Here is an 11,424-nt window from a genome sequence, read left to right on the forward strand (position 1 = left end):
AGACCTGGGCCTTCAGCAGCAGCTCTGGACCACCAACCTAAGCTACCCCACACCGAAAATGACTCCAGCCCCAGAGTGGCAAAGGAGAGCCCCAACCAGAGCCTCCCGCTGGGCAAAGGCCCCAGTGGGCCAAGATCGGCAGCCGCCAGCCCCACCAGGATCCTGTGTGTGTGATCTAAATTAGCTGGGAAATTAACAGCTGGGGTATTGTGTAAAATGTAAATACAAACAGAATCAGTGATTTGCAAATCTCATAAACACATATTTAATTCCAAATAACATATCAGATGTTGAGCGTGAGACATGTTATCATTTTACATAAAGTATTAACTCATTTTAGATTTGATGATAGCAACACAGCTCTAGAAAGTTGGGAAAAGGTGATATTTTCCATTGTGTAGTATCTTGCTCTTCTTTAAACAACTGTCTGTGGGAGAGGAATATTGTCCCATTCTTTTCTGATGCAGGATTCTAGCTGCTCAATAGTCCTGTACATTCATTACTGAATTCTGTGTTTCATGATGCTTAAAATGTTTTCTATTGGTAAAAGGTCTTGATTGCAGGCAGTTCAGCACCCAGATTATCTTTTTTTAGCATTGCTATACCAAAATTCTGCAAGGCCTATGCTGACAGAGACGCTGTATGGCTAGAAACAGATGTTGCTCTAAAATCTCTATGTACGTTTCAGCATTGATGGAGCTTCACAGATGTGGAAGCTGCCCACGCCATAGGCACTAATGCAACCCCATACCATCAGAGATGCAGCTTTTCAACTGTCTACTAATAACCAGCTGGATGGTTCCTCCTTTCTCTGGTCAGGAGGGCAAAATATCTATTATTTACAATTTTCACTCTTCTGACCATAGAACAGTTTTGCCACTTTGTCTCAGTCCATTTCAGGAGGGATTTGGTTTGGGGAAAATGTTGGTATCTATGGATAATTAATGATCATATGAGCTATGATTTTCTATCAATAGGAGACAACAAGTTCTGAAGACAATACAATAATAACTTAAAACAAAGATTAAAAAGCACAAAGGGGACTACAAGAAAAAGTTAGAAAGTCTGCTCCAGCCGAACAATATGAGAGATATGTGGTCAGGAATGGAAAAGATCAGTCGCTTCAAGTTAAAGGGGGATCAGACTGAAGAAGGTCTGGACAGAGCTAACACGAGCCCACAGCTGTCCTGTCACACCTCCACTCTGTCATCCTACAGCTTAGTCATGGACCTCAACACAGCACCATCTCCCTCCACATCAGAACATACTGAGACTTCCTCTGCTTCCACCTCTACCAATTTCTGTCTCCTGCAGTCAGGTGAAGAACCAGCTGGAGAGACTAAGCCAGAACAAGGCTGCAGGTCTAGATGGTGTCAGCCCAAGGATTCTGAAAACCTGCTCAGAACAACTAGGTCAGATTCATTAACACATTTTCAACACCAGCCTGAGTCAGAAAAAAAGTTTGTGTGCTGTGGAAAACATCCTGCCTTCTTCCAGCACCTAAAAAATCCCAACCATCTGAACCAAATGACTACAGACCAGTTACCCCAACATCTCACATCATGAAAGACTGTTATTGGCCCACCTGAATAAGCAGGTGAACACCTTTCAGAACCCATTACATCTTACTTATCGTAATGGGTTTGGGATTGAAGATGCGGTCATCTACCAGCTTCAGAGAGCCCACTCTCATGCTCATGTAAGGATCATGTTCTTTGATTTCTCAAGTACTTTTAACCCTTTAGGTGCTGGAGTTTTTAAAAAGATTTAAAGGCATACTGTAAATGAGAAAAGGTGGATACCACCTACCTGGGTTTATGACTGCCTAACAAACAGACCAGAGCTTGTGAGACTGAAAGGTTATGTGTCTGAGATGGTGGTCAACAGACCTGGAGCACCACAAGGAACTGTACTCTCACCATTTCTCTTCACACTGTACACCTCAGACTTCCAATACAACTGCAGAAATACTCTGATTACTTTGCAATTGTGGGATGTATCAGTGATGGACAAAAAGCTCAGTACAAAGAACTGGTTAGACAAGTGTGTGAAATGGTGCAGAAACAATCACCTCAACTTGAACACAAACTAAAGAAAAGAAAGTACTGTTGACTTGAAGGAACAGGAGTAAATTGTTTACATCCTGGGAGAAGATGTGGAGGCGGTGGAGGAAAACAAGTTCCTCTGAATTCAACCAGACAACAGACTGGACTGGAAATGCAACACAGAAGCATCTACAGGAAGGGACAAAGTAGACTCTACCCCTTCAGGAGGCTAAGATCATTCGATGTTTGCACCAAGATGTTTAATTTCTTTTATTGGTCTGTTGTGGAAAGTGCAATCAGCTTTGCAGCATTGCAGAAACAATAAAACATGTTCAGTCAGAGGCTTCTTCAAGTCCATGTGTGTCCAGTTCCAGTCTTCAAGACCCACAATCCTGCAGGTTTTAGATGTTTATCTGATCCAACACCGGATTCAAATTACACAACTTTCCTCAAAAGCTTGTTGTCAAGTTCTGCCCAAACATCTTATCCTATCAGTCTGATTTAGGTGTGATGCAGCAGGAAACATCCAAAACCTGCAGGACAGCAGCCTTCAAAGACTTTGGACATCCCTTTTCAAGTCTGATGCAAGTCAGAAAGGTTCAGAAAATCATTCAAAAGAAAGAAAGAAAGAAAGAAAGAAAGAAAGAAAGAAAGAAAGAAAGAAAGAAAGAAAGAATAAATCCCTCTGGCTTGGAGCATGGCTTCTTCTTTGCATGACAGAGTTCTATCCTGCATTCTGGAATATTTTCAGAGGCTATGAACTGAAATTATGACAAAATCATGTTGTTGTTTTTTTTGCAGTGTCACTTAATGACCCAAGGACATTCAATATGGACTCTTAGCTCTGTCCCAGATGTTTCCAGATTCTCTTAATCTTTTTATCTATCGACTGTAGATTATGAAATATTCAGTCTTATCAATTTTACATTGCATTCCTGTTATTCTAACAATGCTCCAAATAATGTTGACACAGTCATTGTTTGTTTTCCAGATTACTAATTACTTTTTTTCTTTACCTTTGAGAGACTCTGCTTCTTTAAGGTGCTCTTTTTATACCAGTTGTGTTACTACCCTGTTGCCACTTAATCTGATTAGTTGTAACACGTCCTTGCACCTGTTTTTTTGGCATTATTTTTACAGCCTTTTGTGCCCCTCCATCAAAAGTTTTTGAGGGGTGCTGCTGTCATTAAGTACAAGATAAATAAATATTTTTCCAAAAAATAGTGTCTCATTTGCAGTATTTACTTCTTGTATTTCAATGTGGATAAAATATTTTATTTTTTAGATTTGCAAATCATTGCATTCTTTTTATTTACATTATATACAGCTCTGTAACATTTTTAGAGCTAGGTTTGTATAAACATTACTGGGCATGCAGCACATATCAAAATAAATATAACATCCTGTGCATTTGAGAACTATGTTTTTAAATATAGCCTAATTTTTGCTACTGATTGGGTGTGCATCCACAGTGGTGGTGAAATTTAAAAGAAGCAATGCTCTAAATTTATGGCAACATGTGAAAAAACTACAAAACTATATTTATCCAAAGCTGGAACCCTAAACAAAACAAAGTGGGAAACTGGGTGAAGTCCTTTCTGGATGCCTTTAAATCTCCAGCTTGACTTGGTGTGAGCTGTTTTGTGCCATTACAATAACTATTGTTACATATCCTGAAACTAAAATATATCATATTGTTTTTTGTTAATTTTCTGTTATTTGCATATTCCTCAAAATAAATATGCTAGCAGGAATTCATTCTTTTTTTCTTAATTGTTCAACTGAAGTAATTTTGTTTAGAAGCCATGTTAGCAAAATGCTACCATAACATCACAAAGTGCAACAATGTCAAATTAAGATCAGAAATACTGAATCACATTCATGTAAAACACATTAAACAGTCACAAGTATAACAAAGAAAAACTCATAGGTCAGATAAAGTCTATTATTACACAAATGATACCTTTACAGATGTTAAAATCTCCAAAGATAAATTAATACTGTAAACTCGCCAATGCACACCACATGCTCTTTGTAATATTTGACAGAAACAGTCATAGCACATCACAGCAGTTACTGAACACTAAGTCTACAAATATTTTTTATACTTGCAGTACTTGTTTCTCTGGAGTGCTGCAAATTTCTTCTAACGTGGATTAAAATAAACCCAAAGATTTAAAAATTATCCCTTAATTATTGCTATTTTTTGGTGTAACTCCTGTAGTATTTTTAAAAGAGCTGGTGATGATATTTTAGGGATGCAATATGCATATCTTTGTGCTGAAATAGAGATCAGTAGACAATGAAGGGAAACCAATGAGGGGTGTGTGAGTGTAAGTCTGTGTGTCCAGCGGGAATGTGAGGGTCAGAATATGGATTGAATGAAAGAAGCAGTCACCAAAAACAGCCCCCAACTACCCCTTACCCCAACCCCCTTTCCCCAGCCTGGGGTTTGAATTAATGTGTTTCTATTTTTAGCCCTCCCGTGTTTCCAGGGGAAACCTAATGACGCAATGACGTCAATGCAGGTCACCAGCAAGAAGCAGACTGGAGGAATTGAGTGGCTTCCATTAGAGGTTTTGTAGCATTTTCCAGAGAGGAGGGAGGAGGACAAAATGGATTAAGACTGAGAAATGCACAGAAATAAAAATAAATACAGAGCGAAATGAATGGGAGGCAATGCGACTGACGTCTGGCAACAGAAATGATGGAGGGAGGGAGAGAGGGTGGAGGTGGAGGGATGGTGGTGTTGGGGGGGGGGAGGTGGTGTTGTGGGGGGTGGTGGTGGTGGTGGGGGGGGACCCTACTGCTGCATATCAATGGGTGCCGTTCAAATTCCCAGGGATTATTGGAGGGAAAAATGGGGGAAGAGAAAAATGATGCACGCTGCTTCGGATCGCTGATGACTGGGTGAGCCCATTCTATTTTCATTATATCCTCTTTGTTTATTGTTGAAGTGAGTAAAACAACAAGCTGTCATTCTGCTTTCCTTTTTCTTTCTTTCGCTTATTATTTTTTTTTCTTCTTCTTTTTGTTTTTTTCTAATCGTGGTCATAGACATTACCATTAAGAAATGGATCCCCGAGTTTTTGACGGTGGAGCTTGAGTGGCCAGAGCTTTCTCCGGAGATACGTGTTGATGTGTGGTGATACGAAGAATGAAAAAGAAAAAGAAAACAAAACCCATGTTAGACTAAAAGTGCCTTGACTTGCAGCGACTTGATTGCAATTATTTATGATTAACCGCAGCCGTGGACGTGCTCCGTCTACAGCCGCGCTATTCCGATGCAACACCATTTCAGCATCCGTCGATACATCGTAGCTGAGAGGCAGCGTACAACCTTAAGGAAATAGATTTAACTCTGTAACTGCAATTCTGAGCAGCGGCTGTAATTTTTAAAGCATTTGACGAACCATTAAAAGGATCGGTGCAACACTTGCAAAGCATGGTCGTCTAATTGTAATGCCAGTCATCTAATGTCCTGCCTTATTTGGGTTGTAAAAATGTAAATGATTCCAGTGAATTTCATTAAGAACAAGCTATCAAAAGAAATGGAGCCTGGTGATCATCGTTTGCCAGGAGGCTACTTTTCATTGCCAGGTGTGTGTGTGCGCGCGTGTGTGTAGTGGATGATGATGATGAGAAGGGGGCATTATTTGTGTGCACGCAAACTACAAGAAGTAACGTTATTTCTTTTAGCATAAAAATAGCGAAGATTAGAGCGGGCGCACGCGCAGGCACGCACACATAAACTCACATTGCCCACTAAGCAGGTTTCATTGCGTTATGGCAACAAGTGCCAATTCATCCCTGTTTGCCACCCTGATGCTCCAACAATTCCTGTTTAAAATGGATGTCAGCTGTTTTCTTCCTCATCCCGTTATTCATTTTTATTTATTTATTTTTCTTTTGGTCTGTTCTACTCAGTTTAACTCCTCTCCCCCCGCCGTTTCTGCAAATTGGACTCCAGTGCAGGGCGTTCACCACGTAGGGCTGGCTCCAGAACCATGGACAGGTTTTTTTTCAGGACCATGGAGAGCGCTCTCTTTCTAAGGTGCCATGCAGTCTGGCCATACCTCTGCACCGGCTCCAAGACCGGGAGCCCCACTTGGTTGGGGGTCCGTACAACTAAGCCGAGATAATTGTAGCTGAAGTATAGGCGATACCAAGTAAATGAACAGTAAAAACACACCATCTTGCATTACAAGGGCGGCTGAATATGGGACTATGTAGGACACTAGAGACAGAGACTAGACATTAGAGAAAAGCAAGAATTGTGTCACTTTTTTTCCCTCCTCACATATGACGCATGTGCTGAGGTAAGTGTGGCAGATGCCTACGTGTGCAGATGGTCCAGTCTGCTGGTCCCTATCCGCCCTGGGCTTGACGTAACACATATATAGAGGCAGAAGGCCCTATGGTCCAGATGTGATCGTGTGCAATGCATGCCTCCTTAGTGCACACCACAAAGACCCCCTTTTAAACCCCTCTTTATGAACTTTCGCTTTACTGGAGCATGAAATTTTATGATGTAGGTTTGCACATTGAATGCATTTACACTCTTAGACTTGGCTTTGATTCTGATGTTGCAGCTTTTTTAATGCTTTTTTCCCCTCTCTCTGTCTCTTTCAAGATTAGACTAAACAACTCAGTGGATTCAAATTGATTTTGACTAAATACAATGTTGAAAATATCTTCTTTTATATAGATCAAATCCAACGGGAATTATCACTATTAATGTACAAAATGTGGCACAAATCATGAGGTGTGGCAGTTCCTGTTTTTATACACTGAACTAATTAAAATACCTGTTATGTTAATACATTTTTAATTTCAGAGCGAAATACATGAAAATCAGTTTCAGCAAACTTAAAAATTATAAAAGCGATTATCTAAAGAACCTTAAAATTACCTTTAAATGAGCTGCAGTGCAAACACACATGTATCCAAGTACAGTCAGGAAATGTCCTAAGTGTCCTTTTATTGCACCAAGTTGTTAATAAATGTTTAAATTGGGATTTTAAGAGCCAACTTTGGTTGATGAGACAGTATGGGAAGTTTGTGTGAGTCCCCACAGCAGAGATTACACCGCATTACTTGTGGCTTTCAGCAACAGAAATTTAGAGATTCAGCAGGTTGTAGCTCTTGCTGCCAATTATTTTGATCAGGGTGTGGCACAGAGAGCTGTTTACCATTAGCTGTCCAACTATGTGTGCAATTTAAATTTAACATAATGATATATGGAGTTACATGTGATGTTTTCCACATGGCATGGTGTACTTACACATAGGGTTTCTGGTCCTTACAAAGAATACTGAGTAAAGCAGCTTAATGTTTTATACTTCCATATTATCCTCTGAAGCATTTAGGATAAAAAAAAAGAAGTCAGAAACAAGTATGAATTAAATACACCAGCTACAGATTCAATTCCAGCCAAAGAGACATGTGAATTGAATAATTGTGTTCATGAATGTTACTTTTGTATGTTTGCGGTTAATTGTTTATCTCTTTTAATGGTTTTGTTATAATCTTAGAGTTCAGACATGTTTAAAGGTGATCAAGTGAGGTTTTTAATTGGCATGAACGTTTAGCTTCTTCAGATCATAGATGAAGCAACAGCTGGGACTCTAAAACCATTTCACCCAGATGTCGTCGCACATCACACATGTGTTTGCCTGCAGACAAAACTCATCAGTATCACTTGCGATAACAATCAGTGGATTACAAAATGTGGTAATGGTATTAATAGGATTTGACACTTGCAGTATCTTATCTACACTTGAAAAGGGTGAAAAAGCAAATGCAAGTTTGTCAGGTAGCATTTATTTACATTTAGGTCTTTAACATTTGAAAATATGCCACATTACTATGCTCAGTGTAGACTTCCTGTTAGTGGGTGCTAACACAGTGGCACTTCTTGCTATTGTGCTCTTCTGATTGAGATCATCACCTGTAGTTCTGCTGCAGAGTTTATATCTCGAATTGTGAGATGGAAACATATCGCAATGTGGAGTTTGCCACTAAAGTAACAGAGATGCCCTTATTCTTCCATGGATCAGGTAATACCAGTTAACTGATGTGCATTGATGATGGTGGCCAGTAAAGGTGGAAATCAAGGGCTACACCACAGAGCTGTCTTGTGGACAGCATTTCAATTCTCCACCAGGGCTCTGTATCACTCTGACTTTACATAAGTGAAAGGTAAACGTCTAGATATCATTACCCTTTTAATGTTTTCTGTACTAAAATTAGAACCTTTTATACTTAAAATCTTCAGAAAAGTTTGAGCCCAGCACTGCATTGCTTTACCTGTGACCTGAATTAGAAAAAAATCTTTGCTGAATTTGAAAAGATCCTCTCTTGTTTTTTGTTATCGAGCTTCCAATAAAAGAATCGTGTTAACAAAAGCATCCTCTAGATATGATCTCTTTCTAAAGAAAGATGGTAGCTTCTGCTTTTTTCCTCCTTTGGTGATGGAAAAAAAAGAAAAAAGGTTGTTTGCTTGAATAGATCAGGTTCCTAAAATCCCATGTCACCTCAGTTACGCTGTAGCTTAAAGCTCTGTCATGTTTCTGGTTGCATGTGCACACAAAATATAATGCAAAATATGATTCACATGTTCACAGTGAAATCTGATATTTTCAGATCTGTGAGCAGTCTATAGGTAGAAAATGGAATTGTTGAGTGAGTTTAACCCTTACATACTGTTTATATTTGTATCTATAGTCTCTATACATGAGAGGGACGTTCAGCCAGTTGAACAGTACACCACCCCCTAATTATATATAATAATTCAACATTTAATGCTTAGAATACAAAACCTAAAAAATTAAAATGCTTATTATAAACTACTCTCTGAAGTCACTTGTACAATACAAGTTGATTCTCCTCTTCAAATAGCCCTGCTTTTATTTTATTTTATTTTTTACATAAACATCTGCTTTCAGGCCCGCTCTTCTCCATCCGAGTCATCTTCATCAGAGGGGCTATAATCAGAGTTTTTCTCCACATTGTCTCAATGCATCCTCTTCCAAACCTCTATCGAACTCATTCTGGAAGTTCAGATCAACAGTCTGTTGCAGACTGTGTTGCAGCCATGATGTCAGTCACCGAAATGGCAGCTTATGTTATGAACCCCCTCCCCCACACCATCCTCCCAACTTAAATGGATTCAAATTTGTTAATTTGTTCCAGATTTTGTGTCTGTGTCACTGCACCCTCTGTCCTCTGGATGATTTCTCTTACCTTCGTGATCAGTAACACTGGGCAAATGTGATAGGAGCATAGGGAACAGTTCTTGTGATAGTATTCAGGCCCCCCTTGAAGTCTGTCATCACTTTCCCGTATCTGTTTCATAGTTTTAAAATTCCCTAAAAACACTCTTTTAATTTATTTGACCCACACTGGTAAATATAACATCCATCTCAATAGATGTGGGTCAAACAAAATACCTTTTCAGTTGTAATCAATCATTCAAACAGCACAAGACAACCACAGATCACATCATAGGCGTGCTGAAAATGAGATGAATGTTTGCACACTGCAAAGAGAAAGAAGCAGTGGTCATCAGCTGCATACTACTATCTGATTAAGTCTAATTAATAATAACAATTAAACTGAAGTTTATCATGCATTATTGTCTGAATTAGTGCCCCAAACATGGATTCATTTAGTTTCATCCCATGTATGTTTTACTAATTTACTAACTAGTTTTGGCAACATTTGTCACATTTTTGTCGACTGTTGCCTCCAGCTTGATTCTGTTTGCAGTCAGGGGTCCTAAACCTCAGCCATTCAGCATCAACAAGCATACACAACGGGTTTGCAAATAAATGCAAAACTATCGTTTCAGCAGGCAGCTCGTTTTGACCAGAACCCATGAAGTAAGCAGACAGAAAGTTCTTCAGGTTCAGGACATAAATTCCGAACTGTTTGCTAATCAAGATTTGATTTGATTTGATGAAATGTGTCTTTTGTAGGGATTTGTTAATATGCATATTAATGAATGAAGGAAAATAGTAAAGAAAGACAGATTTTTAAGGAAGATACCTTATAGTTGTCTCACCTTTTATAAAAGTTATTGCAGATGTGCTAAAAGTTCCTATTTTTCTCCAGTTCCTGAAGACATCACTGCAGATAATGATGACACAAGATCAAAATTTTGTCCTTTGTGGGTCTTTTTGCGGTCTGGGCTTGCTGTTCCTAAGGCAGTAGCCAGGAAGCCCTTACCCCAAAAAGTATCTGCAGTGGACCCTGGCATCTGAGGCAGAATCCACCTCTTTACTGGCTGATGGAGCAGAGCTAATCTGCGTTGGTGTTTCGCTGTGAAGGTTCTTCAAAATCCACAAAGTTGTGGGATACAGGAAGAGGGTTTTAAATAGGAAACACCTGAGAGGTTTGATAGAGGATGTGGTTTAACGTTTGTCTCATTCGAGGAAGGTAATCTGAGAAAAATCCACTTTGGAGAAGATCATATTATGGTAAGAAACTGTAAGAAGCAGGGAGCAGTTTTTATCACCTCACCTCTAAGGTCGAAAATCGTAAAGCTAAACTTCCTGAAGTCAACCTTAATATCAAATTTTCTTTTCAGGAAAATGTAGAAGGCAGCGTAGATAGACTTTCCACTGTGGACCAAGGACTTGTGGCACTCAAAAACCAAAGAAGCACAACTGCAATCATCTATTAATGAGTTGTTTTCATGCATTTACACAAGTTTATACATTTTTTTTTTGCATGCACTCAATTTATTCTAGATTATAATGTTATTGTAAACCATATTATACTTGTGAATTATGCTCCACAACTAAAAATATACATGGCAAGATGGCAAGAGAGTCAAAGAAGCCTCCACTGAAAGGACATAACCAGGATGCAGACAGTGAAGAATAAGTCGAGGGAAAATGGACGTGTAGCTTGAAGCCTTTGATGTACTATGTGTTACGTAAATGTGGATATTTATCCAAACCCACAAGCCTTCACATTGTAGTTCATGTACATCAAAACCCGATGCACTTTTTTTTCTCTCTCTCTCTTTATGATGAAGGCTTCAAGACGTCATTGCTCAGAGAGTTTTTATATGCTCTGTATTAACTGTGCACAATAGTACATGCAGCATTCTTTTCAGTATTGTGGACAAATACAATTAGAAACACATGTTTAGTTAAACCATTCTTTTAATGACTGTGACTGTCGCTTTTTGTTTCAATGTGTTTTAACTTTTCACTTCTTTTTCTTTCCGTGGTTTCAAATTATCCCCAACTTTCCTGACATGCATGTGTTTTTATATGCTGCGCCTTGTCAAATAAAACTGAAATGAAATCCAAATGAACTTTGTCCTTTTTGGCTTCCAAATATGAATTAAACTGCTTATTTCACAACA

General features: G+C 39.0%; 1 long non-coding RNA gene across 1 annotated transcript; it reads left to right on the forward strand.

Annotated features, from left to right (window-relative positions):
• The first annotated feature begins 10,304 nt into the window (after positions 1 to 10,304).
• On the forward strand, positions 10,305 to 11,424 carry LOC121634871. Its single transcript, XR_006009315.1, has 2 exons — positions 10,305 to 10,525; positions 10,636 to 11,424. It is a non-coding gene; the product is annotated as an uncharacterized LOC121634871 (long non-coding RNA).

Source organism: Melanotaenia boesemani, chromosome 23, assembly GCF_017639745.1.
Source record: "Melanotaenia boesemani isolate fMelBoe1 chromosome 23, fMelBoe1.pri, whole genome shotgun sequence".
NCBI lineage: Eukaryota > Metazoa > Chordata > Actinopteri > Atheriniformes > Melanotaeniidae > Melanotaenia > Melanotaenia boesemani.